This window comes from Leopardus geoffroyi, chromosome X (genome assembly GCF_018350155.1).
Source record: "Leopardus geoffroyi isolate Oge1 chromosome X, O.geoffroyi_Oge1_pat1.0, whole genome shotgun sequence".
NCBI lineage: Eukaryota > Metazoa > Chordata > Mammalia > Carnivora > Felidae > Leopardus > Leopardus geoffroyi.
In genome coordinates this window covers 100,155,876-100,163,271 of record NC_059343.1, presented here as the reverse complement: position 1 = coordinate 100,163,271, position 7,396 = coordinate 100,155,876, and positions in this window count along the sequence as shown.

Here is a 7,396-nt window from a genome sequence, read left to right as displayed (position 1 = left end):
AACTGGAAGCCTTACTGTTCACATAAACAGTTAACACCTATTTTGTACATTATATGTATTATACACTGTATTCTTACAATAAAGTAATCTAGAAAAAAAGTAATTTATGGAAAACAAAATGTTATTAAGAAAATCATAAGGAAAATACATTTACAGTACTGTATATTTATTTTAAAAATCTACATATAAGTGGACCTGTGCAGATAAAACCATGTGGTTCAAGGATCAACTGTAATTAGAAAATATATAAAACTGGGGCGCCTGGGTGGCTCAGTTGGTTGAGAGTCCGACTTCGGCTCAGGTCATGAACTCGCAGTTTGTGAGTTCAAGCCCCGCATCAGGCTCTGTGCTGACAGCTCGGAGCTCGGAGCTCGGAGCCTGGAGCCTGCTTCGGATTCTGTCCCTCCCCTGCTCGTGCTCTGTCTCTCTCTGTCTCTCAAAAATAAATAAATGTTAAAAAAAAATTTTTAAAAAGAAAATATATAAAACAATAATACATTACTGCACAAAAAAATAGTTGACTCTATAAAATCTATATTGTTTTGGAAAGAGCTACTGACATTTGGTCGTCCCCCAAGAAAAAAATCAACTTGTCACCCAAAAGTGAGGTACCCAAAAAGACAAATTCCACTTACCTATATATAACTTCAAATTAGCATTACTTTCTTTTAAAGTCAACTTTATTGGAGTATAGCTCTAAATGCATCCACTTAGGTATATAGTTAAATGAGTTTTGACAAATACGTACACTAGTATATACCATAGTCAAGATAAAGAACATTTTCATATGACAAAAATTTCCCTCTAGCCTATTTTCAATCAATCCCTACCCTATCACTGGTCTCCGACAACCATTGATCTACTTTCTGTTACTGTAGATTAATTTTGCTTATTGTAATATTTCATCTAAATGGAATCATATAATACGTATTCTTTGGTGTCTGGTTTCTTTTGCTCAATGTAATGTTTTGAAATTAACTCACGTTGTTTCATGTGTCAATTTCTTCCTTTTATTACAGAGTAAAATTCCATTTTATTAATATACCACATTTTTTTTCCAGTTAAGTGTTGATACATATTTTGGCTGATTTTCATTATGGGATTTTAATAAATAAAGCTACTATGAATATTCATGTGAAAGTTATTTGGTGGACATAGGTTTTATTTTATTTAGAATATAGATGTAAAAGTCCAAAATCCTGGGTAACATAGTAAAGAGTATGTTGACTTTATCTTTAATTTATTCTGGGTTTTATTTATTTTTTTCAAGTAAACTCTATGCCTAACATGGGGCTCAAACTTACAACCCTGAGATCAAGAGTCATATACTCTACTAACTGAGCCAGCCAGGCACCCCAGAGTATGGTGACCTTTATTAAAAAATGCCCAACTTGTTTTGAAAGTAGTTGTACCATTTTACACAACCCTCAGCAGTGTATAAAGTCCTAACGATCCCACAGCCTCCCCCAACTCTGATTGTCAGTCACTTAAATTTTAGCCATTCTAGTAGCTTTAGAGTGGTATCTCACTGTGTTTTTTGTTTTTATCTTTCTGTTGACTGATGATGTTAAACCTCTTTTAATGTATTTACTGGCTATGCATATATGCCTTTGTGAAGTGTCTGTTTAAATCTTTTTTTTCCCATTTATATTGTATCACTTGTCTTATTAAGATGTAAGAGTTCTTCATATGTTATGGATAAAACCCCTTTATCAGATGTATGTTTTGCACATAATTTATCCCTGCCTGTGACTCGCCTTCCAATTTTCTTTTTGAGGAAAAGAAGTTTTTTTTCTTTTATATTTAGTGCAAAGCTGCAAAAATTTCCTCCCACAGATTCTTTTAGAAATGTTACAGTTTTAGTTTTTTATGTTAGTTCCATAATCAATTTAGAGCAGGTTTTGTGTGACATATGAGGTAATGGCCAACATTCTGTTTTTTTTCCTCCACATGGTTATCCAGTTGTTCTGGTACCATTTACTGTAATAGCTATCCTTTCTCTAGTTAATTACCTTGGCTGCTTTGTCAAAAATTGATTGAACATGTGGTGCCTGGCTGGCTCAGTCAGTAGAACATGTGACTCTTGATCTCAGGGTTGTGAATTAGAGCCCCACATTGGGTGCAGAGCTTACTTTAAAAAAAGAAAGAAAGAAAAGAAAAAAAGAAAAGAAAAGAAAAAGAAATTGATTGAAAATATATATGTAGGTGTATTTCTGGACTCTCTTCTGTCCCATTTCTCTAGGTCAAACTACACTTATGGACAGGGGATATTGCCAGCAGCATCCCGGCAGACATTTACCAACAGGCACTTTGGCGGCATAGGCATAAACAAAAACAAAAACAAAAACTAAACAAAAAACAAACACTAATTTATAGCATACACTGATGACCAAAGCATAAATTTTCCAACCATGCTCAATTTCAAAGTACCCTGCACTATAAATTCCAGCTGCCTCAGACTCTTCAGACCACAATCTTTAGCTTCTCAACTCAGAGAGATTTCCATACTTTGCTTAGGTACCCTTTCCCTGTGCTGATGTCTGGAAAGTGCCTCTAGGCAAAAAGCTTAGACCATCAAGATCACCTGATTTTTTTCTACTCTGTCAGAGATCACAGACCTGTACTGCTTGTAGTCCAAAGTCTAAAGAACAGTCATTTCATAAATTTTGTACAAGTTTTTAGTTGTTTATGGCAAGAGTCTATTCCAGTTATTCCGTCATGGTCAGAAGTACTTCTCAATTACCTTTAAATGTCTCACTCTTTTTTTTTAAAGTTTTATTTATTTCAGTAATATCTATGCACAACATGGGGCTTGAACTCATGACCCCGAGATCAAGAGTTTCACGCTCCTCCAAACGAGCCAGACAGGTGCCTCATAAATGCCTCACTCTTAAATATGAATGTATAGTCATGAACCAACATATATTTGAGGACATCCTCTAACATGAAACACAAATCCAAACAAACAAAAGAATTTTGTAAGAAGCTGATAATACAGAAAGAAGAAAACATTTTTTAGAACTATAATTAATATTTTTAGAGAGATGTTGCATCTATGAAACAAGAAAAAGGATGCTGTAAGAACAGGAAAATTCAGGCAATAAGAAAAAAGTCTTAGAAGTTACATATATGTATATATAAATATATGTGTATATGTAAATATGTACATATGAGTATGTATGTATATATACATATATATGATATAAAAAATACAGGCTGGGAGAAAGATGAAAATTTTTCCTAAAAATTAAACAAAAAGATAGACAGTAGGAGAGAAATAATAAAATATAGGATCATTCCAAAACATTAACAATACTTTCAAGGAAGACAGGGAATTAAAAAGGATATTAAAGAAATCAAGAGGGGCCTGAGTGGCTCAGTCAGTTAGCATCTGACTCTTGATTTCAGCTCAGGTTGTGATACCCGGGTCGTGATATCGAGCCCTGTGTCAGGCTCTCTGCACTGGGCATGGAGCCTGTTTGGGATTCTCTCTCTCCCTCTCTGTCTGTCCCTCTTCCCCATCCGTGTGCTTTCTAGAAAGAAAGAAAGAAAGAAAGAAAGAAAGAAAGAAAGAAAGAAAGAAAGAAAGAAAGAAAGAAAGGAAGGAAGGAAGGAAGGAAGGAAGGAAGAAAAGAGAAGAAAAAGAAATCAAGAAAATTTGTACATTTAAGGGCCATGTCTTCACGGACTTAAAAGACCTAACACAATCAGTGATCACAACAAGGCACATCATTGTGAAAGTTTGAAACACCTAGAATGGAGAGAAGATTCTAAAATCTGTCAAAGACAGGAGTTCCTGAGTGGCTCAGTTGGTTAAGCATTGAATTCTTGAATTCAGCTCAGGACATGAGCTCATAGTTTCATGGGTTCAAGCTCTGCCTCTGGCTCTGTGCTACAGAGCCTGTTTGTGATATAATCTCTCTCCCTCTATCTCTGCCCCTCCCCCACTCACGCAAGCACATGCACCCTCTCTCTCTCAAAAATAAACAAATAAATAAAATAAAAGCGGTCACAGAGAAAGAACATGAAACGTACAATGGATTACAAAAGAATAACACTGAGCTTCTCAACAGCAACACTAGAAGTAAAAGAGGACAAATGCCTTCAAATTTCTGAGGGAAGATGAATTTTTTTTACCTCAAATGCTATAATTCATGTATATCAATCAAGTGTAAAGAAAGGCTAAAGATATTTGAACATGAAACGTCTCAAAAAATAAAGGATGAGCTCCAGAAGAGGGGAATAACCTAAAAAAGATGGTACCATGGGATTCAGAAAACAGAGCCAGTAGAGAAATCAAGTGTTTTTATGATCGTGAGGAAAACTCTAAGATGACAGCTGTATAGCAGAAGTAAAAAGCAACCAGTCCAGACTGAAATAGCATGATAGGGAACTCCAGGAGGTTGATCCCCAAGGGGGAAAAAAAATAGAATTGACCAATAACTCCTGTGCCTTCTTGTATTGAGTTTACAACTCTAGTTAGCTTATGATTTACTTAGAAAACTAAACCACATATAAGACCATTTTTAATTCCAAAGAAAAATAGAATTTGTAAGAAACGGTCTTAGAACATTCAGCCTGCCATAACAAAATATCACAGACTGGGTAGCTTATAAACCATTGGAATTTATTTAACACAGTTCTAGAGGCTAGAAGTCTGAGATCAGGGTGCCAGTAAGGTCGGTGAGAGTCCTCTTCTGCATCGCATACTTCTCATTGTATCCTCACATGACAGAAGTGGTGAGGGAACTCTGTAGGGTATCTTTAATAAGAACATTAGCCCAGGGGCGCCTGGGTGGCTCACTTAACCAGTTGACCGTCTGACTTCGCTCAGGTCATGATCCCACGGTTCATCACTTCAAGCCCACATCAGGCTTTCTGCTGTCAGCACAGAGCCTGCTTGGGATCCTCTGTCTCCCTCTCTTTCTGCCCCTCCCGCCTCCCTGCTTTCCCAGTGCCTGTGTACATTCTCTCTCTCTCAAAAATAAACATTAAAAAAGAAAGAAGGAAAGGGAGAATTTAATATACCTAGGCTTAATTATTACTTAAGTTATCTACCCTCAACATTCATGCCTTTTCAGTTCCCTCCAGTGCTAGATCTTCAATCCAGACTCACTGGGATCTGGAATCAAAGAGACATGAGTTCAAATTCTGTATTATGAGAAATCCATATGTTCTTTTTCCTAAAATAGAGGATACTAATAAATTATGATTATTGTTTTTAACAAAGTAGACCAAGGTCACTGAGCTCTGTTCACAGAGTTACATTATTTTCATTAAGGGAAAATGAGTAACATCTGGTGGTTTCCTAATTAAATACCCTTAATTTTTTTTATTTTTATTTTAATTCCAGTTAGTTAACATATAGTGTTATATTAGTTTCACATGTACAATATAGTGATTCACTACTTCCATACAACACGTGGTGCTCATCGGGACACATCTACTTTTTAATCCCCATCACCTAATTAACCCATCCTTTCATCCTCCTCCCCTCAGGTAACCATCAGTTTCTTCGCCATAATTAAGAGTCTGTTTCTTGACCAAGAGAGCTCATTTTTTTTCTTTGCTTGTTTAATTTGTTTCTTAAATTCGACATATGAATGAGATCATATTGTTTTTGTCTTTCTCTGACTTATTTTGCTTAACATTATACTCTCTAGCTCCATCCACGTCTTGCAAATGGCAAGATTTCATTCTTTTTATGGCTGAATAATATTCCATTGTATATATATGCCACATCTTCTTTATCCATTCATCAATCAATGGACACTTGGGCTGCTTCCATATCTTGGCGATTGTAAATAATGCTACTACAAACATAGGGGGGCATGTATCCTTTTGAATTAGTATTTTTGTATTCCTTGGGTAAATACCTAATAGCGTAATTCCTGGGTTGTAAGGTAGTTCTTTTTTTTTTTTTTTTTTTTGAGGAACTTCTATACTGTTTTCCAGAGTGGCTGCACCAGTTTGTGTTCCCACCAACAGTGAAAGAGGGTTCCTTTTTCTCCACATCCCCACCAACACCTGTTGTTTCTTGTCTTGTTGATTTTAGCTATTACTTTTTTAAGAGGGTTTTTTTATTTTATTATTTTTTTAATGTTTATTTATTTTTGAGAGAGAGAGCGCATGAGTGTGAGCTGGGAATGGTCAGAGAGAGAGGGAGACACAGAATCCGAAGCAGACTCCAGGCTCTGAGCTGTCAGCACAGAGCCCAATGCAGGGCTCAAACTCAAACCACGAGGTCATGACCTAAGCCAAAGGTGGCTGCTTAAACGACTAAGCCAGCCAGGCACCCCGATTTTAGCCATCCTGACAGGTGTGAGGTGAATCATTGTAGTTTTGATCTGCATTCCCAGGATGGTAAATGATGATAAACATCTTTTTAATGTGTCTGTTGGCCATCTGTATGTCTTCTTTGTAGAAATGTCTGTTCATGTCTTCTTCCCATGTTTTAATTGGATTATTAGTTTTTTGGGTGTTGAGTTTGATAAGTTCTTTATATATTTTGGATACTAACCCTTTATCAGATATGTCATTTGCAAATATTTTGTCCCACTCAGTAGGTTGTCTTTTAGTTTTGTTGATTGTTTCCTTCATTGTGCTGAAGATTTTTATTTTTATGTAGTCACAATAGTTGATTTCTGCTTTTGTTTCCCTTGCCTCAGGAAACATAGCTAGAAATAATTTGCTACAGCTAATGTCAAAGACATTACTGCCTATGTTCTTTTCTACGATTTTTATGGTTTTAGGTCTCACATGTAGAATTTAATAAATTAGAATTTAATAAATTAAATTTAATAATTTTTTAATGTTTTATTTATTTTTTGAGAGAAAGAACGTAAGCAGGGGAGGGGCAGAGAGAGACGGGGACAGAGGATTCAAAGAGGGCTCTGCACTGACAGGCTAACAACAGCAAGCCCGATGTGGGGCTCAAACTCATGAACCACGAGATCATGACCTGAGCTAAAGTCCGACACTCAACTGACTGAGCCACCCAGGTGCCCCTCGCATTTACATCTTTAATCCATGTTGAATTTATTTTTGTGTATGGTATAAGAAAGTAGTCCAGTTTCTTTCTCTTGCATGTTGCTATCCAGTTTCCCAAACACCATTTGTTGAAGAGACTGTCCTTTTCCAATTGGATATTTCTTCCTGCTTTGTCAAAGATTAATTGACTATATATGTGGGGTTTTTTCTGGGTTTTCTATTCTGTTCCATTGTAAATCCCCTTAATTTAAAACCACTGCTTGTTCACTCACTTGTTTGCTTACTCCTATATGTGTGTGTCTCCATAGATAAATTAGGGAGAAATCTGTCCTTTGTATTACAAAAATGGCAAAGGAAGTTGTAATTGGATTTCTCCATTGATACACTGTTTCCTCTCTAGGGTGAA